Source organism: Neofelis nebulosa, chromosome 2, assembly GCF_028018385.1.
Source record: "Neofelis nebulosa isolate mNeoNeb1 chromosome 2, mNeoNeb1.pri, whole genome shotgun sequence".
Taxonomy (NCBI): Eukaryota; Metazoa; Chordata; class Mammalia; order Carnivora; family Felidae; genus Neofelis; species Neofelis nebulosa.
Window position 1 is genome coordinate 96311603 of NC_080783.1, and position 24657 is coordinate 96336259.

Below are 24657 nucleotides of genomic sequence, written 5' to 3' on the forward strand. Positions count from 1 at the left end.
TGGGGGAAGTGGTACATAGGAAAGGGACAAAATATGAATGCATGTGCCTGAGTACATCACTTTGAAACCAGAGCTGTGTTTAGAAAGTAAGTTTCCTGAAATGAGAGCCTGGGGGGGTGGGGGGAGGGAGATCCTCTGGATGAGGATAACGATGTGCAGCAGTGTCCCATTTCAGCTCCAATCTCAGGCACAATTTCAAGTCCTATTTGCTGCTCAAAGGCTCATGAACTTCTCTGCAGACCTTCCTTTCCCCAACAGGGGTACCTGTGCTGTGTTTGCCCTGCCTTCAAGAAAAGACAACTGACCTAGCAAGAGTCCAGTTACGGTGGCAATGCTGAATTAACAAGGGTAGTAAGGTAGCCACTGTTACTAGTGCTTACACTGTGCCAGGCTCCATTTAAAGCTCTTTGCTTCTGTGAACTCATTTATTCCTTCCAAATAATCTGGCGAGGGGAGGGGGTGGGGGACGGGGGAGACTGCCATCTCCACTCTTCACAGATGAGGAAACAGGTCAGAGAAAATCATGCACGGCCCAAGGTCACCCCTCTAATAAAAGGACAGGGCAGGATTCCAGCCAAGTACTCTTAATGACTTCACCAGAGGTACCCAAGCTCAAACTTGCTCACTTTACAGCGCCGTTACTGATGCAGTTTTTCATGATACCCTTAGGCTCAAAAGTAATAGTAAAAGCTCCATTTCCTATGCAGTTAGGTCCAAACAACTCAATGCTAATAGTTGAGTAGTGTCTGGCGGATGTAGCTGTGTTTTCCTCAAAACTTGGGAATATCCCATGGCACCCTTGTGACTCTCCTGTGATCCCCACAGAGCCCCTCAGCACATGATCTGGAATCCACAGAACTACATTTCCCTGCCTTCTTTTTGATCAGGAAAGAGCATTAGGGTACAACAATCATACAGTCTTGTCTTGTCTTTAAATTTAGTGCATGAGTCACTGGGATGGAGAAAAAAATTGTGCTAACAAGGGCCTTTTGGCCATCAATTATGTCTCAGCCCTTGATGGCAAGCTTTTCCACCTGGCCCAAGGACACTCTTCAACCTTAATTCCCGCCATTCCCCCCCTACAGGAAACCAAGCATTCGGGAAGCAGCTCCTGAGGTTCTTTTGCCTCCCCTACCCACTCAGGCACTGCTCCACCTGCTGGAGACCCTCTCTTTCAGCCCTTCTCTTCAGTCATGTCCTGCTCCCAGTTCCTGGGTGACTTAGTTCCTCTTCTGGAAGCTGCACCACTCAGATCTGGGGCACTCCGTCTGGGTTCCCAGCCATTCTGGACACAGACTTCCTCTAATTATCTCATTCTTGGTCGCCTTCATGTCCATCTCTCTCATCCCTTTGGTTATGACCTTCTGCAGGGCAAGGCTGGTATCTTACTAGTCTTGGTGGCTTCCTTAGAGACAATGCACAATAAATGGTACATAGTCCCTCCTGAGTTTTTCTTTTTTTTTAATGTTTATTTTTAAGAGACAGAGAGAGAGCATGAGTGGGGGAGGGCAGAGAGGGAGGGAGGGAGACACAGAATCTGAAGCAGGCTCTAGGCTATGAGCTGTCAGCACAGAGCCCAACGCAGGGCTCAAACCCACCGACCACAAGATTGTGACCTGAGCTGAAGTTGGACCCTTAATGGACTGAGCCACCCAGGTGCCCCCGACTCCTGAGTTTTAATGACTAAAGAATGGAACAAGACAATGAAGGATTGCTCAGGAATCCCAAGGATTATGGGATAAATAATAAAAGAATGAACGGCTGAAGGCCCCAATTAAGGGTCTCCCTATACCCATGGCCTGTGCAATGAGACTCTATAGCAGCTCACATTGAAAAGGGTCTCTACCCTATGCATCTGGCCTAGTCTTGCACCTTGCTTTGAATGATAATGCAGCAGAAGTTGAGGTATGCCAGTTCTGAACCTGGGTATCAAAAGATTTTCATTGCATGGTTCTGTTTACCTCTTAAAACCACAAATATATGTTGTGGTTTGTTATAAGCCTATGGTTTGTTACAAGCTTATAACATATATGTGCTTATATGTTATAAGCATAACAAAGCAGACTTGGGCTAGCCTGTTGCAAGAGGTAAGACCATGTGGAAGGCAGTCCATCTATCCCAGGTGAGACCATCCTAGACCAGACTCAGCCAGCCAATGCCCCAATTATGTAAGAAAGCCCAGCTAAGACCAGCAAACTGACCCCCAGTTATGTGAGTGAATCCAGCTGCAACAAGAAGAACCACTTGACCCCACACCCAGGAACACCAATAAAAGTCTTCCTGTTTCCAACCACTAAGTGCTGGGGTAGCTTGTCATGTGGCAATAGCTAACTGACAATGAATTAACAGTCTGACTTCTAGGCAGTGATGTCTGTAGAATGAAGGGCTAGGAGTTTTTTGTTCTGTGCGCACTGAGAACCACAGTTCTTGGGAAGCATGGCCACATGTTAAGAGGCGTTCAGGACGTGCTCTGTTGGAAGGTATCTGAACAAGCGATTTCTAAACTGTACGAGGGATTTACTTGAAGTTAGCTTCCTCAGTGCCCTCATCTGTAACACTACCACTCTGCATTCTGATCAGCTTTCTTGAGGAAAGGCAGTATAAAAGGACCATCAAGAATGCACTTCCCACTACCCTTCCTGACAGCCAATAATAACAGTGGTTCACATGTACTGGTGGCCGATCTCGTCCACCCTCTACACACACCACCTGCCCATGAGCCAGCTGTCAGTGAACCTACCCAACAGTCTCTGGTGATGCCATCAAATCCTTCTGGAAAGGGCAATGTATAAAAACATTTTTCTAGTCAGGATCCCTTTTTGTCCTTCAGTTCCCTCCCTGTTTCCCCCCTTTAGTCAGTAAAATGCCTAGTTTTGTGCTCCACATGTCTCAGTACAGACAGGTCTTCGGCACTCGGCAAACTCACTCTGGTGGACCTCTTCTCTCAGCAAGAGGTTAGATAAGAGCCCTGCTTTATTCTTTTCTGATTGTAAAAGTCAGAAATGCCCAGCAGGTCAGGAACCCCAGGGCTTGCCTTCAAAATTGAAAAAGTCCTAGTGACCAAACCTGCCTTGGCTGTAGCTGCAGTGGTGCAGCAAGCCTCTGAACTCCACCAAATTTCTGAAATAAAATACGTTAACAAACGGCCTTGCTGAGGGCACACAATGCATTGGGGGCTGACAGTGTCTTTCCTTGATGTATTTCCTCTTGAGGGTGGCTTTCAGTTCAGTTTCAGCTATTAGCCACACCTATTTCCCAACACTCTCCCAGGAGACTCTAGCAAATTAGGAAGCCTTGCAAGCCTCAGTTTCACATAATGCAAGTGGAGAATCAAATGAGATTGAATGAGAGAATATGAAAATCCAAAGCCTTGGTACAGTCCTTGGCAGCTATCAGTACTCAAAAAAAAGTTTCTTTCCTTCATTTCAGCTACAAAAACACACTTGCTATAGTGCACTACACACACCCCAACACTCCTTCAGGCCGCACTCATCCCCTTCCACCCAATATTAATGACACATTTGTAATGACAGTAATGACAAAGTCCTGAAAGTCATATCCCGAAAACATAGATATTCATTCAATTTCTCCCCAGTGCCATGCTGGGTATGACAGACATGGAGCCCCTAAGGATCCTACCAACCTCCGGGGACTTCTCTCTTCCTAGAAAGGCTAACAACCTCCTTACACAATCCAAAGAGTAGCTAATGAGGAAACAAGTCATCAGGGTCCTAGGAAACAGCATCCCATTGCCCTACTGAAGGCCATCTCTCTGCCAAGCCCACAGTGGCTTTATTTTCTGGCAAAAGCATCCCTATGCTAAGCAAGACTCCTGTCTTATGCAGACCAGACCTGCAATCTATTCGGCCAGCTGGCCCCCAACTCAAGGGATGTCAAACACAGGAATCACATCTCTAGAGACCTCACCCCAACTCCCACCACCCTCTTTCACAGAGCACCTAAGACAGTGCCTAGATGAAGAGCAGACATGGGAAAGCAGCCTAAAAACAATGCCAGATCTGTCTTCATTAATCACCTTCCTATGCTGGGTGTGAAACTCTCAGGAAAATAGCCGGAAAATGACTCATTACCTGCTTACTTAAGGAGACCTGGGTCTCTCCAGCAGGCTTCACGTACCAGCACTGTTTTCTAGCTAAGCTTCAATTTGCGTCCAGAATCTTCACGTTAAAGTCTTTAGATCATTAAACTGCCTTGACCAACAGCAACAACACCTACAACAAAAAGCCTGGACTAAGAAGCAGCTCTATGGTAGTGTTTTCAATTGTCAAGTGGTTCTGAGTTACTTCATCTTCATTTTCCATCTTTGCAACCCCTCTGGCATGGTTAAGACAGGGGGAATTTCCCACTCAAAAGCTGCAAATCGAGTTTAGTCTCAGAACTTGGATGTGAACAAGCTTCAGACTTAGCCATCTTTCACCTGCCGAGTCCCCCATGTAGAACTGAAAGTGTCCAGGTTTTGGGCTAACAAATTCAACCAGACCAAACTGAGCCAGCCTGATCTGGACCTTGTTCCTTATTCCTGCTGATCTCACTGCAACAGACCAAACATATGGTGAGAGCAGAATGTTATTTCGTCAAAGCCACCAACTCCACAAGCTTCTCTCTGGCTGAACAGCTGAAAGATCATGAAGTCTGTTACAACACATCAGCCTCTTTGGAAACTTAATAATGTCTTTCTAAGGTCAGGATCTAAAAACAGTGAAGATTACAAAGGCCATTATAAGCACAAAACAAAAGCCCATAAGCAACTCCTTCAGAATCAAATATAAAGGGTCAGCTGAAAATCCCCAACATTGGAACAATGCAAACCCACCAACACGGCCAAGGTGAAAAGGACAGCAAATGCTATGCGTACTGAGGATATAAGGGACAGAGGTGCTCAGACACTGCTGGCAAAAGTCTAAGTTGGTACAATCTTTGAGGAAAACCGGCAATATCTCAAAAGCTGAACATGCACATGCCCTGTGACCCGGAAGCTCCACCAGTCAGGGTATCCTCAACCATAATGTGGACCTATGTTCACCAAGAGAAATATACTGGTGTTTCGAGAAGCACTGTTCCTAACTGTGGAAAACTGGAAATCATCCAATTGCCTATCTTTGGTAGAATGGACAGATCAATAAATGGACCACTAAATGTGCATATTCACACAATGGAATACTCTACAGCAATGAGGTAAGAATGGTCTGCAACTATACACAATAGTATGGATGAATCTCACAAACGCTTAGCCAAAGTAAAACATACAATAGTACATACTGCATGAGTTCATTTACAGAAGGAACACAAACCCAGAACAAAGTAGCATGTGCTGTTAAACATCAGGACAGTGGTTGCAGGCATAGGACAACGAGTGACCAAAAAGGAACACGAGGGGGTGCTGGAAGTGTCGGCAAAAGTCCTGTTGATCTGGGTGGTGAGGGGGAGTGTGTGTGCAGTCCGTGGAATTTCATCGATGAGGCTACACACCTGTGGGGCGCCCTTCTCTGCACATAGATGGTATCTCAATAAAAAGTTAAAAATAAAATCAAGGGTACTAGGTTCTTAGTTATGTGACTATTTGCCTCAGTGACTCTCCATCAAAATGCGGATTAGTTAGGTGGGTCCAAGGTTCTTGATGATGGCTACTCTAGAAAAAGTGCCTAGTCAGCTTAGGCACTCCCTAGTGCTGTGGCCTGGGGCCAATTCTTTCACTCTTTGAACCTCCCTCATTTGGTTTAAAAAAAAAAAAAAAAAATGAATATTGGCTTGGGTATGCTCCCAGCTTTAGTTTTTCAAGACTCTAAGATTCTCTGGGGCGCCTAGGTGGCTCAGTCGGTTGAGCGTCCGACTTCAGCTCAGGTCATGATCTTGCGGTTGGTGAGTTCGAGCCCCGCGTCGGGCTCTGGTGCTGACAGCTCAGAGCTTGGAGCCTGCTTCAGATTCTGTATCCCCCTTTCTCTCCGCACCACTCCTGCTTGTGCTCTGTCTGTCTTTCAAAAATGAATAAACATTAAAAAAAAAAAAAAAAAAGACTCTAAGATTCTCATTCATTCCCCCAATCCTGGATTTCATGATGTGCATCAGAATCACAGGTGGAAGTGGGCCAAGGGTTTGGGGTCCAGCTGGAACCTAAAACCATCTGACAATGATTCTCCTTATCTCAGAATGCAAGATTTCAAAGGAGAGACTCCCAAGTCTCACTACCTGGATGTGTTTAACGTTTGTAAAGCCAGCCAATATCTGATTAGACAAAATGGCACTTCAGCCACCAAGCCACCTATTTATGGCCCTGCAATTTCAGTCCGGTACTCCAATTTGCTGCCAGCCTGTCACTTGGCTGCCTTTCTTTCCTCCAGGAAAATGAAGTGAGAGGGTATGCAACATGAGGCCCTTATCCAAGTCAGCAGCATAGGCTCTCTGGAAATAAAATGCAAATATTCAAAAGGCCTGTCCAGACAGAGCGTTTCCAAAAAGCAAAACAGTATCTCAATGTCAAGGAGCAGAGGAGTCAAACATTTCACTTAAGCATCAGCTTCAGCAAATCAGCAACTATGCCATGTGGAGCTCAGCATCCCAGAAGGTCCATTTACTACGGTCACTCAACAGACACGCACGTCTCAAGGTCTTATTGACATCTCCTTAAAAAATTATACGTCACAACTGAATCATAAAGGAGTATTTCTGGAGAAGAACGGGAAGACGATGGAGAGGAGGGAAACACACTGCAAGCATGGGAAATCCAAGTCTTGCTCATAATTTTCCAGGTAAAAGGAGGTCCTTAATTTTTAAGGAAGTTGGGCATGCTCCCCAATTCCAGAGAAATCTGATTTTACATTCTCTCAAAGCTGGCCCAAAAGAGGCCCAGAAATCAAGTTCATTATTTTAAGGTGTTCTAGGATGTTGTACAAAGAAGCCAACCCCATACACAATTTCCCTGCCCCTAAAGAAGACCCCAAAGCAATAGAAAGAAGAAGACAGGTAAATGCTGTTGACACAGGGTACCAGGACAGGTCATGGTCTTTCCATGGACGTAGCTTCCTCTATGCTGAGAGAACAGTGACCAATAGGCAACACCTGGAAAAACTGACATTGATCACACCAATGGGGCCTTTCCTTTCCTGATTCTCTTTGTTATTTAATTCTTTTATTCTCACCAGAGGCTGAGAGTCAGATAAAGTCTTATTTAAACAAAGAACATGATATAAAAAGAATATAAAAAGAAAAAGAATTTTTTTAAGTTTATTTATTTTGAGAGAGTGAGAGAGTGACAGCAGGGGAAGGGCAGAGAGAGACAGGGACAGACAGAGAGAGAGAGAGAGAGAGAGAGAGAGAGAGACAGAGAGACAGAGAGACAGAGAGACAGAGAGAGAGAGAAGCCTAAGCAAACTCTGTACTATCAGTGCAGAGCCCAATGTGGGGCTCAAACTCACGAACCATGAGATCACGACCTGAGCTGAAATCAAGAGTAGGATGCCTAACTGACTGAGCCACCCAGGTGCCCCATAATAATTTTTTTAAAAGCCCAGCCAACAAGACCAAGTAGATACAGCAAGTTACGTTTATTAAATTTTTACATCCCTTGGATATTGAGTTCCACGGCTTACCACGGCTCAGGCAAAGGCTCTATTTTGACACTATTTCCTTTAACATTTCATATAGAAGTAATGTAAGTTCTCCCTTAGCTCTATCCCCAAATGAGATAGAGATAAAGGTTTTTCATGTATGTACATATGCATGTTATTTATACTGCAAATACTAGAACAAGAAGCTGCACCCCTTTGCTTGCTAGGAATAAAGGTATGTCCACTCCCTGCTTGACAGGTACTCTGCTTGAAAAGCTCCTAACTGGCTAGGCTGCCACCTGCTTAGCTGCTGAAGCTAAAACAAGTCTGTCTGATGACTCAGTCATCAAAGACTATCTTCCCTGGCCACTGGACTCCTGAGAAAGTCAGCATGGTCTAATACAGTTTTTTTCTGAGTGTGATACATTTAAACTGTGGTACACACAGTATATACACTCTACTCTAACAGTGAAGTATTTATTTTAGCATGCCCAAGCACACCAAATCCCCAAGTGTGCATAGGCTGTCAATGAGAATGAGATAACACAAAATAAATGACTTAGAATAAATGTGAAAACAAGTATTTTAAGGAACTAACACAGGGAGTAACACAGACATAATAAAAACTGGCTGAAGTTTGGAAAATAATGGTTCACTTAAAAAAAAAAAATCAGTCAAGATTCAGAAACCACTGGTTCTAAGGGCTGACTGGCTGTGTCCTTAGGGATCCTTCACTTATCTTCCCTAGGCAGGCCTCACTAGAATGACAGCAACAAAACTGATGGGGTTAGGAGACAGTGTGACAAATAGGAAATCTTTGAAAAATAGAACACAAGGTCTTTTCACCTTCAAACAAGGTGTGGCTGCTGTCCAGCTAAGATTCATGAATCTTTACTGAGTTTTGACCACAAAGTAACAAGCCAATAGAGTAAAAGTGGATCTCTCTCCTGGCAGCTTCCCTGAGCTGTGGAAAGCCATTCTGCCAAGACTGCAGGCACTGACCTCCTGGGGTCGGCTTGGTAGCAGCAGGGGACGGTACCGAGCAAAGCACAAACAAGACCTATCATTTCAGCCTGGTGTCTCATCTCAGTGACACTTGTGCAAGGCAGGGCCTTCCAAGCTCATTCATTGCTAGGCTCTTAAAATCACTTTTGAGCTTGGCAGGAGCAAATGATTAGAGTCTCCAGAAGGCAACTATCTTTTTTTGTCCTGTTAGGATCATCATGGGGTTTGCCCTGTGCCTTAAGAAAGCTTGATCTGGAAGGCCAAAACATGAAAGTGTGTCAGCCTCAGGTGGAGGAGGAGAAAACATGCCGTGTAACCACAGATGAGTGAGTTAGATTTCTCAGAAAGATCTAGTTCTTCACCTGACATACCAGTGTTGAATACCTGCCACCCTGTGGTAAGTCAAATAATGGCCCCTCAAAACGTCCCTGTCCTTACTCCAGAACCTGTGAATGGAGGGTCTTCCATGGCAAAGAAGAATTACAAGTGCACACGGAATGAAGGCTGCTAAACACATGACCTTAAGAAGATTATAGTGGATTATCCAGGTGGGTCCCATGCAATTGTAAGGGACATGTGGATGAAAGAAGCACAAGAGTCAACGTCTAAAAAGTGTCAACAAGGGGCACCTGGTGGCTCAGTCGGTTAAGCCTCTGACTTCGGCTCAGGTCATGATCTCGCGGCTCATGAGTTTGAGCCCCGTGTCGGGCTCTGGGCTGACAGCTCAGAGCATGTAGCCTGCTTTGGATTCTGTTTCCCCCTCTATCTCTGCTCCTCCCCTGCTCACACTCTGTCTCTCTCTCAAAAATAAATGAACATTTAAAAAATAAATAAATATAATAATAATAAAAAGTGTCAACAAATGTTTGACCCAGATTTCAGCATCAATCAATAAAAAGTGTCAAGAAAGACTGGCTTTGAAGATGAAAGGGGGTCACGGGGTAAAGAAGGGGGCAGCCCGTGCAAGCTTGAAAAGGTTAGGTAACTTTCTCTGCTAGAGCCTCCAGAAAAGATCACGGTGCGACTCTGTATTAGTTTCCCCACTGCTGCCGTTAACACATTACCACAAACTTAGTGGGTTAATACAACAGAAATTTTTCTCAGTTCTAGAATTCAGAAGTCCCAAATCTATTTTAGTGGGTTGAAATGAAGTGTCAGAAGGGCCATGCTCCCACCAGAGGCCTGAGGGGACATTACATTCGCTGCTCTCCCAGCTTCTGATGGCTGCTAGCATTCCTTGGCTTGTGATTCCGTCATTGTAATCTCTGCCTCCATGACCACACTTCTCCTGTTCTGTGTCTCTACAGCCCTCCTCTCTCTGCTGCTCTGTTGTGATGCCATTCAGGGTCCATCTCTATAATCCAGGATACTCTCTCCATCTCAAGATGCTTCATTTACTTATATCTGCAAAGCCTCTTTCCATCTAGTGAACCCTTACAGGGTCCAGGAGTTGGAGCCTAACATCTTTGGAAGGCATTGTTCAGCCTATTACCCACTTCAGACCTGTGACCTCTACAACCTTAAGATACATTTGTGTTGTTTTAAGCCGTTAAGCGTGGTAATTTCTTACAGCAGCAATAGGAGACTAGTACACCCCCCCTTTTCTCCCAAATATGCTACAGATCAAGAGAGGGCCTGGGTGAGTTGAGGGAGTTAGCCCATCCCTACTATTTCCAGCACTACCCTTGGGGCCCTTTGTATCCACAAATGACATCCCTCTTCCCCATCCGCTGTGAAAGAATGCCAAGATTTGGCAGGAAGTGGCCATTAGAAGCTTCAGAAATCACCCTTCCCTCTTTCCTCTCACCAATCACAAGCTCCTTAAATAAACTTTATGGTAACTCAGACAGCAAAGCTTAGGGGGAAAAAAGAACTGACATTCGTTTCAGGGAATTCCTGTTAATAATAATGAATATACTCCCATCCACAAATGTCAAAGGGCTTTGCTCAGAAAGCCAATAATCCCTACCACAAATATAAGACAATGTAACACTCTACAGGATCATACTCCTCAATTAGGAAGAGCCTCTTCAGGTAGCTCTTGAGCAGTCCAGGGCTAGAACATCCTAGCTTTAAGCACCTATTAATCACTAATCTTTCTCAGGGCACATTATACTGCTGGTTTTTTGTCATCTGTAGTTATTTCTATTTTTAGAACTGCTCCTTTTCACTCATCTGCCCTCTCAGGACACTACAGCAATTCCCTGGCTGACTTCTTTCCCAGAACTCATCACGTTGGGACACCCCCAGGTTCTGTCCTCAGACCTCTGCTCTATTCTCTCCTCTAGCGTGTGCACCCTGTCCCATGACATCAAATTCATCTATCCAGCCTGGACCCCTCACATGGGTGAGCACCAGAGCCAAATATCCAAGTGCCTGCTCATCGGCTCCACTGGAACGTTTAGGAACATCTTCAACACAGCCGGCCCCAAACAGATCTGCTGATTTCATGTGGAGGCACACGTCAGCTCAATAAATGGTACCTACTGCTCAAACAAAACCCCATCCTCCCTCACATCCTCCTCATTCCATCCCACCTTTCATATTTACTCCATCAGTAATTCCTTCAGCTCACCTCCAATATTTCCCCCAGATCTGATTGTTTTCCACCGTCTGCACCCCCTCAATCCCAATCCCAGCTACCTCACCACCCACCCAGGTCACAGCAACAGGTCCCACCCACCAGCCTTCACTCTGCACACAGCAGGTGGTCATCATTCTCAAGTATAAATCAGAGGTCACTCCCAAGTGTGAACTATCCAGGGGCTTCCAGATACACTCAAAGTCCACACTGGGCCACGATGTATGTGGTCTGGCCACGGACTAGCCCTCAATCTCTCCTTCCTTTCCCTGTTTACCAGCAGGCACATGCACTGGCCACCTGTCATCTCCTGGAACATGCTGAGGCTTGTTCCCGATTCAGGCCCTTTGAACTTGCTGCCCCTCCTGCCGTGGATACCCCTCCTCCAGATCTAGGCACTACTGTCCTCTTCCCTCCCTAAAGCCTGGTCTCAAACGTGTTTCACTCTAGCCTAGTGAGAGCAACCCCTCAGTCACATGCTTTCATACTGCCCTACTCTGCCACTTTCAGAACACACAGGGATACCTGAAATGTTCTTAGTTTACTGATGCAGGGTGTGATTTCCTTCCAGTACAATACACACTCATTGAGGGCAGATCCCTTTGTGCCACAGTATCCCCAGCGCCTGGCACCTGTCGAGAGCTCAATAAATACTTGCTCATGAGCTGCTGAGTGGATTTACGACCCAAGGGCACTATCAGATTAGCTTAAAAGGTACTGTTTTAGTCCGTGTCTTTGGTTTTAAGGAAGAATGATTTCCTGGGCTACTACAAGAAGGCACTAAGCTCTCCATCCTGGGGTCATGCCCTTCATCCTGACTCCCTCTTTTGGCTTCTCTGCCCCACATGTGCCCTGTTCTCTCCTTTCCACCAGCCAGCTGGCTCCCTAATGTTCCATTTTGTATTGTTTCTGTTCCTTCACAGAGTTCTGGCTTGCCCAGCTTCTCAACCCCAGGGCACCACACCACTTGCAAACACTCAAGTTTTCTTTCGAGTCTCTCAATTCACCTTCCCAAGAGCTCACGTCAGCAGCCTGGGAAGGAGGAGACACGGTACAGCACCAGTACGTTCAGGCGGAAATTAGAATTTCTAGTACCGGGATGAAAAACACTCCCACCAGTAGTAAGAGCAAACTCTCCCTTAAAAGATTTGTACGTGACCGCAGGATCCTCTCAAAGGGGTGGGAGGGGTGTCAAACCTAACAGATGGTGGGAATCACGAGGATACATGCAATGAATATTGGCATGAATGAGAAGGAAGATAAGGAAAAGGATCTCCATGCAAACATGATTAAGAAAAATTAAGCAGTGAAAGGACAAGTTTGATCCTTTTATAAGTGCCTGTACAAAAGCTCGTTCTTACATACAATGCTTCCTCTTGGCCCTTGTACAACCCTCCGATTTGTGCCAGGTAGTAGCTATGTTGGAGGTTGTGCTCACATACTATTTAATGCTTACAACATACCAGCCAAGTAACTACTATCTCATTTCTTCAGGTGCAGAAATCAATGTTCAGAAAGGTACAAGGCCCGGTCACCTGCAGAGCTTAGCACGCACAGTACCTAGGGCCCATGACACTTTCACAGGCCCACGAAAATGCTTTCGTTCTTCTAAAATCAGACTATAGGGGCGCCTGGGGGGCTCAGTTGGTTAAGCGTGTGACTTCGGCTCAGGTCATGATCTCACCGTTCATGAGTTCAAGCCCCACGTCGGGTTCTGTGCTAACAGCTCAGAGCCTGGAGCCTGCTTCAGATTCTATGCATCCCTCTCTGCCCCTCCCCCCCTCAAAAAATGAAAAAACATTTAAAAAAAAGAAGAAATGGATTTTTTAAATGCAAGAATCATGGAGCTAGAAATGTACTTTCCAGGTATCACCAAAATTCTGATCATTCCTCCTATGACTGACCCAAGGTTTACTTGGAAGACAACTGTTCTTTTTTTTTTTTTTTTTAAACGTTTATTTATTTTTGAGAGAGAGACACAGAGTGCGAGTGGGGAGGGTCAGAAAGAGAGACACAGAATCTGAAGCAGGCTCCAGGCTCTGAGCTGTCAGCACAGAGCCCAACACGGGGCTTGAACTCAAGAACGGTGAGATCAGACCTGAGCCCAAGTCGGACACTTAAACGACTAAGCCACCCAGGCACCCCGGAAGACAACTGTTCCTAACAAATATTAAGCCCTCAGTAGCCCCTTTCCCTAGAACATCTCTCAGAGAGCACTCAAGGTGAGTCAAGACTGATGGTTTCACATAGTGTGTCAAATCGTGTCCCTGGACCCAGTAACTACACAGGAATGACCTAGGATGCTCCCTAAAAATGTGGATTCCAGAGTCCCAGCCCACTGCTGCACAATCACCAGGGGTAGAGCCCAGGCATCTGCATTATAATGAGAAGCAGTGCCAGGGATTCTGACCTGCTGTGGAAATTAGGACCTACTAGACAGGTGCATGTATGGGGACAAACTACTTTTTTGCACAGTTTTAACATAATCTCAATTTTCCCAGAATGCAACTATCATGTACAGTGAGCCAAGAATATACTTTATTTGTTCTGAAGTTTACCCCAAGCTATTAACCATTAAAATAAAATTGCATCACTGATGGCAATGACACTTCTGGAATATGAGTCACCAAATTGACCCCATATTCAGAGTTGTTACATTTATAGGTGATTTTACCAGTAAGTACCAGGATCTATCTGACTACCTCCTTTCGTCTTCTCAGTGTAGCAGGGGACGGGAGGGGCAAGCATTTAGATAATGAACTACCTATATGATTATACATTACTTTCATTTCTCTTTTATATTAGTCAGGAACTTGCACTGATTTTTTTAATTGTGCATGCTAGTAGGTTGTATTATTTATCACCTGCATTTGGGATGGCACAGAGAGCATTACAAAGTAACTGTTGTAAAAGCAAACAATGGGCCTTACAGGATTAAGGATTTTAAAAGGTCCTGGCTCAGGACACCTGGGTGGCTCAGTCAGGTGAGCGTCTGACTCTGGGGTTCTGGGGCCCATGATCTCATGGTTCACAGGTTCGAGCTCCACATTAGGCTCCACACTGATAGTGCAGAGCCTGCTTGGGATTCTCTCTCTCCCCTTCCCTCTCTACTCTTCCCCTGCTCGTGCTCTCTCTCAAAATAAACTTAAAAAAATTTTTTTAAGTGAGAAAAAAAAAAAAAAAAAAGTCGTGGCTCAAATCTATTCTTTGAGATGCTGTTGTTAATTTCACTAACAGGGGAAGTCCCAAGACACTCCCCACCTACCGACTCACAAAAACAGAAAGAAAAAGTGAGCCGGCCATACAGGCTGGCAGCAAGAGGCGGACACCCACAGCTACACTCCTATCAGGGTACAGACCCTGGGCCAGCCACAGGGTGGACAGGCTGGGCAAGAGCACAATCAACTTCAAATTCTCATCAGCAGTTGCTGGGGCAGAAGGCAGGGGTTGGGAGAGAACAGGAACACACAGATGTGGGTTACTGGCAAGTCCAAGGTCTTAGATTAGGTGGGTTCAAGGCTGTTCAGTAATAATAATAATAATGTTATAAAACTATTTGCATGTATTCATTAGTATCACTCAACTATTATATTAATAATCATAGAAAGGAAAATAGTTTAACAACCATACCCAATGCTGACAGCTTGTATTACAAACAGCAAACTACATATTAGCCTGGAGCAGTTTAAGCCTGAGTGTTAATCAGCAGCTTCTGGAGGGATGGGTAGTTGCTGTTCTCATATTAATAACAATAAAAAAAGAAAAAGCAGCAGGCACTTGGCATGGGGAACGTGGACTCCTGAGCCATGTGTCAAGCAGATAAAGATGCTGGCGCCTGGCGGCCACCAAGGCCACCTCAAACCACCATTCAGTTTTCTCATTAGCATTGTGCAGCTGTTACCTCACTCGACAATAACACATGCCTCCGGGGATCTGACAGGCACAGGTCACCCTGAAGGCAAAAGGAGAAAAGGATCTGAAGACAAATCATAAAAATTGTTCCACCCTGACTCTGAGCTGTCATAGGTTGACTGGGTGTGGCAGAAGACAGTGGCTTCTTTTCCGAGGGGCCTCCCGGGGCTTTGAAAGGGCATGTGGCTGCATACTCTCCTCCAACCCTCCCCATCATCCCATCTTTTTCTCCTACTCACTGGTTCCCAGAGAGAAAATATGAAAGCAAAGAAGCTCGTTAATACAAAGGGCAGGGCAAAAACAATTTACTTACTATGGCCAAAGCCTAAGAGAGGATTCTAACATCCCGCCTCCCAATTCTACCAGTTCAAAGACAGCAGACCAAAGAGCACCTCTTTGGTGCTCCCACAGACCCCACCTTTATACTATCATTTAACACTTGATTCCACCAGTTGGTTCACAGGTCAACCTGCATCAGGCCATGCCCATACCCATTTGGGAAACGGTACCAAGAGTAAGAACAAACACAAAGAGGGCCTTTAATAAAGGCAGTTGAACAAATAAATACCACAGGTAAATAAGCACCCACACACACACACAAATTGAAGGGTAAATCCATTTTTTTTCCATCTATATTCAAGATCCAAAGTAGATTATATAAAACCCAGGCAGCGTTGTAACTTGAAAGTCCATGGACGTGTGTTTTATTATGCTATATAGCCCTTTCAGTCTTTATGAGCCCTGATAATATTTTATAGGAAACGTAGAGGAGGAGATGAAAACTAGGCAGAGCCCCAAATGGGGAAGGAAAAGGAAGAGGAGAACACACAAAGAGAGCCATAGCCCTGGGAATGTGGGGAACAGTGACTGGCTCTAGACATCCTTGATTCACCTTCCCTTTCCTGTCACACCAGTGGGAGTTAAGAAGGAGCACAGCAACATGGGGATAGGCAGGCAGGCAGAGTGGCCCAAACTTTCCTTCCGCAGCACCTCTACTAGTCAAGATGATCACAAAGTACAGCTTCTGCTGTGGCAGATCAAGGCCTTGATTGTGTGGGATCAATCTATTAAGGCAGTGATGATGGCAGGCCATGTCACTTCCAGGAAGGAAACAGAATTTGTAACCGGCCCGTGGGTCTCCAATGTCCACACACAAGCAGCTAACCAAGAACACTGGCACTGACAGAGACGTGAGGCCATGTACACGGCTTCCCTAGGGCTGTCCTCTTTGTTCCGTGGACTTCCCACTGCCCCTGAGGGAAATTCAAAACTCCTTCCTCTGGCCACAGGCAGACTGTGGAGATCTGGCCTTCTGCTACCTCACCAACCTCACTCCATCCTACTCTCTTACCCCTGACACAAAGCAGCACTTAGCTCCCACCTCACAAGGTCTCTGGGCATGCTTTCTCCTCTGACGGCAAGTCCCTTCCACGCTGACTCCTCCTGGACTCGTAATTCCAGTGTTGGGGATCAGGTTTTCCCTGACCATTGTATGAAATGCCTATTCCTCTTTAACTTTCCCTTTCCTTCGCAGGTGGATATTTATCTGAAACTACCCTGTTTACTTTGCATACCAGAATATAAGCTCCACGAGAACAGAGAACTCATCTGTTTTGTTCACCACGGCATCCTTGGTGTTGAGAACAGGGCCTTGTGCACAGTAAGTGATCAACTATTCCTTAAGTGAGTGAGTGAATGAATGGAGAAGAGCTAATAGCTATCAGAGGTGACATCTTTAAGGACACTTGACCTGAACCAAATTACATTTAAGGACAGAAGCACAGAGTGTGAAGGTGAAGGACAGAGCATCTAAATAGTGGGAAAAAAAGAGAGAGACCAGAGTAACTGCCAACACCTGCCATGGTCCAGAAGAACAATTGTGCCCCTCCCTGCCAAGGCAGCATCACTTCAGGTATCAGAGAAGTTTCCAGAAGAACTCACAAAGGATGATGACATCAAGGGACTTCCAAGCAGCCCTGTCTGGAGCATTCAGGCCAAAGGCTCCACTCCCTTGGCACAAAAACTGTTAACACCCTTCAAGCCTGACTGTTAGTAATGCCCTTACTAAGGTCAGTCATTCATATATTTCTGGAATACTTCCCCAAACTTGTGACTTCCTCAGCCCTTATTGTGGAGCAGGAGAGCCAGGTAAAATATTTCTGACTGCCCAAACAAAAGACACTGCTGTCTGCACAGGACTACGTAACCAATTCTTAATCTCAAAGGCATGGACCTGAGACAGAAAATAAATCCTCAAGTATTCCACAACATACTTCAGTCAATGACTTTAAGACCTTGTGTATGGGGCGCTATTTTTGTCAGGCCACTGAAGTCCTTTGCGAGCAAGGACCATGTTCAATATTGCCATATGCTCTACCTCCACATACAGAGACCCAGTCGCTACCCAATTAATACCTGCTTCCCTCAATCACCAACATTGATGAGCAACAATGGATACTAACCATTATGCAGAGACATTTCCCAAGGGAAGGATTTCTGGGTAACCTTCCCCAAAGTTAAAGGTTCTAATAACGAGGGAGGGTGGGGGAAGGCAAAGGAATCCAGGTCAGCCCTCAAAAGAAAATCCTGACTGGGGAGAGGAACAAAACCACAGGATGAGTATTTGAATGATCAGTTACCAAAAAAAAAAAATCACACAATGTGATTTGTGAGTTGTTAGACCAGCATGCAGAACAGGGTAAAAATCGTTATGTTTTTCTAAACAGAGATTTAATGCTCCATCCCCACAGAGTGAATGGAAGAACGAGGTACTGGCTACTGCTTTTAGGAAAAAAATGGAGCAAGCACACGAAATACAGCTGCAGCCAGCAACCAGCCCTGAAAAGCCAGCTTCCGGAAGAGAACAGCCTGACGGTCCACAGGTGGCACAAAAAAGAAAGTGGCTTTCAATCAACAGCTGGTCCCAAAGCTTTTACCACTTTGCCTGACTGGCAGCAAGACTCCCCAGCCCCATCCTAGGAGATTCTGTCTTACAGGATACACAAGCATCAGAGTCCTCGGAGCAAACCAGAAAACATACTGCCCTCCTGTGAGCAGTGACGGAAGGGAGGCACAGACACACCGTTCAGAAAGGAAGGGAATTCAGTACTCGAAGAATGTAGTCAAATGATGTGGCAAAGATTTCCCTAAGAAACACTGGCTTCGCAGAAAAACTCCAGAATGGAATTTAATGTTTACTTTCAGAGCTATCACCAATTTTGGAAGATATGATAAGTATTTAATTTCTCTGAAATAATACACATGCAACATTTCCTGGTGTGCTAATTTCTACCTTCTGTTAACCAAAATGTTTTAAGACAACTTAGTATGTCATGAGAATACATTTCAAGGGAACCAGGGAGCTACACACAAATACCATTCATTCAGAAAATCAACTTTTGTCTCGTTCATACTTACTGAGCGTCAGAAACAGCCCAGTGCCTAACACAAGTTGAGCTGTAATATACACTCTTCAGTGGGAGGGGAAATGTGATATATACAGTTACTAAGAGTTTCAAGTAGTAAGAGAAAGGTTACAACAAAGCAGTGGCCGTCAAATCTGGCCCACCACCAAACCCACATGGCAGAGGATGTTACTGATTCCTGTATACCCCTGAGAACCTGCTTAATTGGTTGGCTATGGTGGATGACAGGAAACCACAAATTTAACCCGCCCCTCCTCCAGGTGATTTGATCATGAGACAGGTTTGTGAGCAGCTGCTTTAAGAAGTATGCCAAGGGGCGCCTGGGTGGCGCAGTCGGTTAAGCGTCCGACTTCAGCCAGGTCACGATCTCGCGGTCCGTGAGTTCGAGCCCCGCGTCAGGCTCTGGGCTGATGGCTCAGAGCCTGGAGCCTGTTTCCGATTCTGTGTCTCCCTCTCTCTCTCTGCCCCTCCCCCGTTCATGCTCTGTCTCTGTCTGTCCCAAAAATAAATAAAAAACGTTGAAAAAAAATTTAAAAAAAAAAGAAGTATGCCAAGAGTGGGCTGTGTCCACCCACACTAAGAGAACTCAGGTTCACAGGCTGCTTTCCACCCAAATGCCCCCAAAGATCTCAGCCACCTTGGAGGGAGTCCAGATGGCCCAAGACAGCTATGCCTCACGTCCAGTTGGACTCAAGAGCAAAAGACATCCTCCAGTAAACTTCCTGGACACTGCTACCAGTTGCTTGACAGGTCTGCAGAATGCTGCATCAGAATGCCGGAAATCTTCAGACGTTGAGAGCAAGAAATATGCATGCCCAGCACTGCATTTGCATGGCCCAGGATGGTGAAGCTCATGGGGAGGGTTGCTTGACGATGGCTAATAGACTCAGTGAGTCTGAAGAGGCAGAGATAATAAAATCTGTTTCGTTCTTTAATACAAGGAACTCCAAGAAACTAGGCTATGGCTACCCTTCTTGGTTACTCAGGGTTTAAAGAACCTTTTATTTCTAGTTACCAACAGATTCGGCTATCGATAACAAGGTCCAAAAAGAGCTGTGTTAGACAGCTACCATTCCCCCAAATTCTCCTTCTATAGAATCACAAAGAGAGCAGAGCACAAGTATCTCCTGCAGTGGGTGGCAACAAGATCAAATTCTGCCCAGTGTAATAGGGGTAAAGGAAATATGTGCAACTTCTGGGTCATATTCCCCCCCTTCTCCTGTCTACCCATCCTTTCTCCTCCCTTATCCTGGGCCATACAAAGAGCAGTACTGGAGACAGGACAGCAACCTGATAGAAGAAGCCTGGGCCGGAGACTTCAGCAGAACACTAGAATGCCACCCTAGGTGACTTTAGTGTAACTGTATCTTGTATAAGTCACTGCTGTCTTGGGTTTCTGTTAAAGCAGCTACACAAGAATCCTATAAAAGGGCTTTCGTTTCTACAGGGAATATGGTAAGAATAACTGCTATCAAGAAACGGTCCCTCCATACTCACCTCTTCCTCCTTCACCTAACAATATGGCAGACACTATAGTCCTTGACTCCAAAGGATAGCAAGTTAATCAGGAGACCTCAAAACCTCTCTAAAATCCAAAATCTCAAATTTTAAGTGTTAGACCTACCTGAAAATACAAGCTTTCCTCTTTTGGCCAATGAATGCCTCCATCTACCTTTTGAAGTGAATTTTCTTCCAATAACTACCATGTAAATTATTCACAATTTCTGGAACAAGTTTAGCATGGCTTTGCCAATGCTAATGCTGTTCCCTCTGCCTAGAAGGCCCTTCCTGACCTAGAAAATTCCTCAACATCACAGCCAAGTTAAAATGTAAATATGTCCCAACTCCTAAGGGCTTAGAGGACTTTTAAAAAATGTACTGAAGTATACTGTGGGGTATTTTCCTGTTCACCCTTGAATCTGCTAGGTTCTCGATGGTAGGAACTACTTATTCATCCTTATATCTTTGACCACACCCTCCAACCTCCACCACTACATGTCAGTACCTGGGAGAGCAGAAACACCATCAATGTCCAGTCAACTAATGAATGAAACTGTTGAATTAACTGTGTTATCTGGAGAGTAATTTTGAAAATTCAAAGGCATAGCCTATGACTTAAGGAAATCTTGCAAATCCAATAAATACAAGTATCCCCCAGAAACTATTACACCTTAGTCTGTTTAGAAATCACAGCCTTTAAGGATAAACATGGAGCTAAAGATCCATGAGACTTAAGAGCATCAACTGTTATTTATTAGAAGCTGCACTTAATGGAAAAGCAATTTTACATCTAACAGAAAAACAATTTGCTAGCACACTACGAAATCTGAGCTGTCATTTTGTTATCAGTTTGCTTTGAAAATAAATCCTACATTGAAACAAAAAGAAAACACTTATATATACATTAAACACTGTTTTAAGAAGCTTTCTTATATCCATTTTTTTAACACTAAGATCTGGAAAACAAAAATCTTACATACATCCCATGCTAGTACCTGAGCAACAGCCTAAAATCTTTTCAAAGAAAAGAAAAGAAACTATTATTTCAAACATTAAGGATAGGTCATAGGTCCTAATTCCCAAGCACAGGGAAGTCTGTCTGGACCAAGTCTAGGCTCAGAAATTTTCCACTTCTGTTATTCGCATATAGCTTGGCAGAGGGACTAAACAAATGTCCAACAAAGGTTAGAGAACAATACAGCCACTGAGAAAATTCAACTATTAAAAAATACCATGTCGAGGGTACTAAACAGAGGCCTAAGAGGAGCTACCTCAAATGATAAACTGGGATAAAGTTATTTTTTATTCTGCGAGGATCATCTTAACCTTTTACCCTGGAATTCCCAAAAGTAAAACAGATCTTCCTTATTCTTAAAATCATAGCATTTAAAGGTGGATCTTAACTTTCAAGATCACTTGTTTTAGATGCCCAGGTATATTAAGTGACTTCCTGGAGAACACAAACCAGTGGTAAACACAGCAAAGCCTAGACCACACCCCCCAACCCCAGGTGCTCACAGATCTAACCCGGGATCTTCTCCGGCACAGCACTGATTAATAGGCTCCCACAATACCATCCTCACAAACAAAACCAATTCTGGTAAAGGTGATCACAGAGCCCACTATGAAGATCTTTCCAAAACACAGGCAGGTGCACACACACATCCCAGCAATAAAGATTACAGACATTTAAAAGGGCAACCTTACAATGGGATTCACTTAATGCAGCAGGTACTAAGAATTCAAAGATCAAGGAGACCAAAGCAAATGCATTCCACAAGGAGCTCACAGTAAGTGAAGGGGAAAAGAGCCTACATGAATTACAAAACCACGTGCTATGGCCAATACTGGAGATAAAAACAGGGTATTACGGGACATTTCTGACTCCATGATTAAAACGTTTGGATCTTTCTTCCCTCTAATTTCTAGGGTAGCTCCTAGAAAATTATACTCTAACTTAAGTGAATTAAAAAGTAACAACTGTTACACACAAGGCCCAGACTGAAATCAAAAGACTCTTTCAGAACGTTTGAAAAGATAAATCATTCTCCAAAAAAGGAAATTCATACTTGAAAATTTTTTCTAAGTCAAGTTCAAAAACGAATTCGAATGAAATACAATACCTGCTAATTGAGAACCAAGGACCTTCTTGGGCAGGTGAGGAATGAACCACTGGTTTGGGAACCTGAACAAATCCCAAATGTGGACAGGAATATTCCAAAGTCCTGGAGGTTGACAGTCTCCATTCAGCACACCACCAATGGCAACTGTGTTCTGGGGAGATCAAAGACCATGGAAGTAAAATGGATACTTGACCGCCACAGCCACAGCCACTAATAAAATACTGCTGGACCTAAAGAGCCTGGGCAACTCACACAGACCACGGAGAAGAGACTCCTGTACATCAGTACACAACAGCCCTCAACTTCAGCTCTGTACTGGCTTCCTAGGGCAGCATGGACCCTGAGAACCACAAAATACCAATTACAAGGAGAGATACAAACACTCACAGAAGGTCTTTCACCAGGGCCTTAACCAGTACAGAAAATGAGGGCCATATTGAGGAAGATTCTAGAAAGGCGGGGGAAAGAGGCAGGATTTCAGAACCCACTTCAATGAATGGAGCAAAACCGTAATTCCATATGTAGTCTGAGGAGTCTACACCTCCAGGAGCAGGAAATGAATTCATGTTGGGAAGACCAAAACTCTTGATCCTAAACATCCTCCCCATTGATATTTTACAACTTTGTGAGCCAAAGACTAGACTGATTCAAACGTTTTTTATTACTGCAAGACACCTCATCCTCGTTCAAGCTGCTGACCAACTACTGGGTAGACTCAAGAGGTCATATTCTACGACTTGCCTCCTTGTCACTGCCCAAGGTTTTGAGAATGAATGATCCCAAAAGCAGGTGGAGCATCCTAACAGAGGTGATATTACAGCCACAAGCACCACTTTTTCTGGCCCCCTTCATGCACACCTAATGCATCCTGTTCCAACTAATGCAGAAGTACAAGTATGTGTTAAAGCTTCCGTTGCAGAATGCTCAGAGAAGAAATTTACTTTTCCCAGAAGCTGGCACAGCATATGTTTTTTTAGGAAGATGTATCTATACAACACCAGCAATAAAACTAATTCAACTCACAGGAAATCATTCCAGAGAAACAATGTCACCTCTTTCTCCTTCCTAAAATCAAGACAGGGAGAAAAAAAAAAAAAAAAAAACAGAAACAAATGCAAATTGCCACTGGCAGAGTTTCACATTTAAGGTGCACAGAACGATTCAAGAGCAATTCAAGGTTCTCTGCAAATGCCTATTCATTAAACCAGTAGGAAGTGCAACACCATCTGGCGCCCGTGTCCAGCAGAAGATATATTGCTCAGGATCAATGCTGAGCAGCAAAGCAAGTTTATTTTTACCCTTTTATGCACAAAACTACAAGGACATAAGTGTCTGCGTTAGGCATGCCAGGAAGACTTAACGAGACTGGAAAATGAGATCCAAAAATGGGATCCCGCAAAAACCAGTTTTCATCGTGCTTGATTAAACAACGTCCTTCCAACGTTCAGGAATCCCAGCAAACACCACAGTGTCTCCGCTAGAAACTCTTTAAGAAACCACGAAGACGTTGGGCATGTAAAGGAGAGATTGCTCTGTATTCACGGAAGCCAAAAGACTTGGTGAGGGGGACGGTTTGCTCAGGCTGAAGCCGAGACTCAGGAGTCTGGTTGGGCAGAAGGGCCAGAGAGGCAAGGACAGCACAGCCTGGGCACAAAGCCAGCCAATCGCTGGGTGCCAGGAACCCACTTGGCAGTGCTCTCCCTCTGGGGCTTGCTGTCTTTGAACCTCAAGTTAACCAACAAGAATCTTCTTTTTCCCAAGTGAAGTTACTGCCTTTTTCTCTAATGGAAACATAACACTTACTCAATGCCAAAAAACCAGAAAATCACAAAAAAATTTTAAAAACCATTTATCATCCCACCACCTGCAGATATCACTAGTAAGATTCTGGGATAGTTCTTACTTCCTCTCCACCCCTCCACCTCCTCTCTCTCTCTCACTCTCGCTTTCACTCTCTCTCTCTCTCTCGCGCACACACACACACACACACACACACACACACACAGTGTGTACATACACATATATGTGTATCATGTTATTATACTTGCTTTTTTATAGCCTGCTTTTATGTCTTAACACATTTTAAACACTGCCATGATAATATTTTTCAACCACAATTTAAAAACTAAATAGTACTCTGCTACACATACATGTTTTACTTAAATAATCCCACAGTATTAGGCATTTATTCTTCTATATTAAAAAATAATAAATTTTCAGTCCTACCTTTACAATTTCAGATATTTCCTTAGAGTAAAGAAATTGCAAAGTCAACTAACAAGATTTTTAGGCTTTTGATGTCATAATATTCCCACATTTTCTTTCAGAAAAGTTATATCAATTTACACTCCTCAGAAATAAAGTGTAAGAATACCCGTATCCCATATGCTTTTACCAAAGCTTCTATTATCTATATTCTACTGTCCCTTAAATTTGACAATTTTTTCCCAATCGGATAGGTGCCAATTAAATTATTTGCCAACTAAATAGGTGCAAATGACTATTGCTAATAAAAACCACAACAACAACATTTACTAGGCACTTAC

At 44.3% G+C, this 24657-nt stretch overlaps 1 protein-coding gene across 6 annotated transcripts in view; it reads right to left on the bottom strand.

Moving 5' to 3' along the window:
- Positions 1 to 24657, bottom strand: part of MGAT5 (alpha-1,6-mannosylglycoprotein 6-beta-N-acetylglucosaminyltransferase) — a 337157-nt gene that overhangs the window by 245101 nt on the left and 67399 nt on the right. The window contains exon 1 of one of the 6 annotated variants that reach the window (XM_058694931.1): positions 22112 to 22262. The exons of the other annotated variants lie outside the window; for them this stretch is intronic. The gene's annotated coding sequence lies outside the window, so the exon portion shown is untranslated. Of the gene's footprint in view, positions 1 to 22111; positions 22263 to 24657 lie in introns of those variants that run through there. 6 annotated transcript variants of the gene reach the window in all.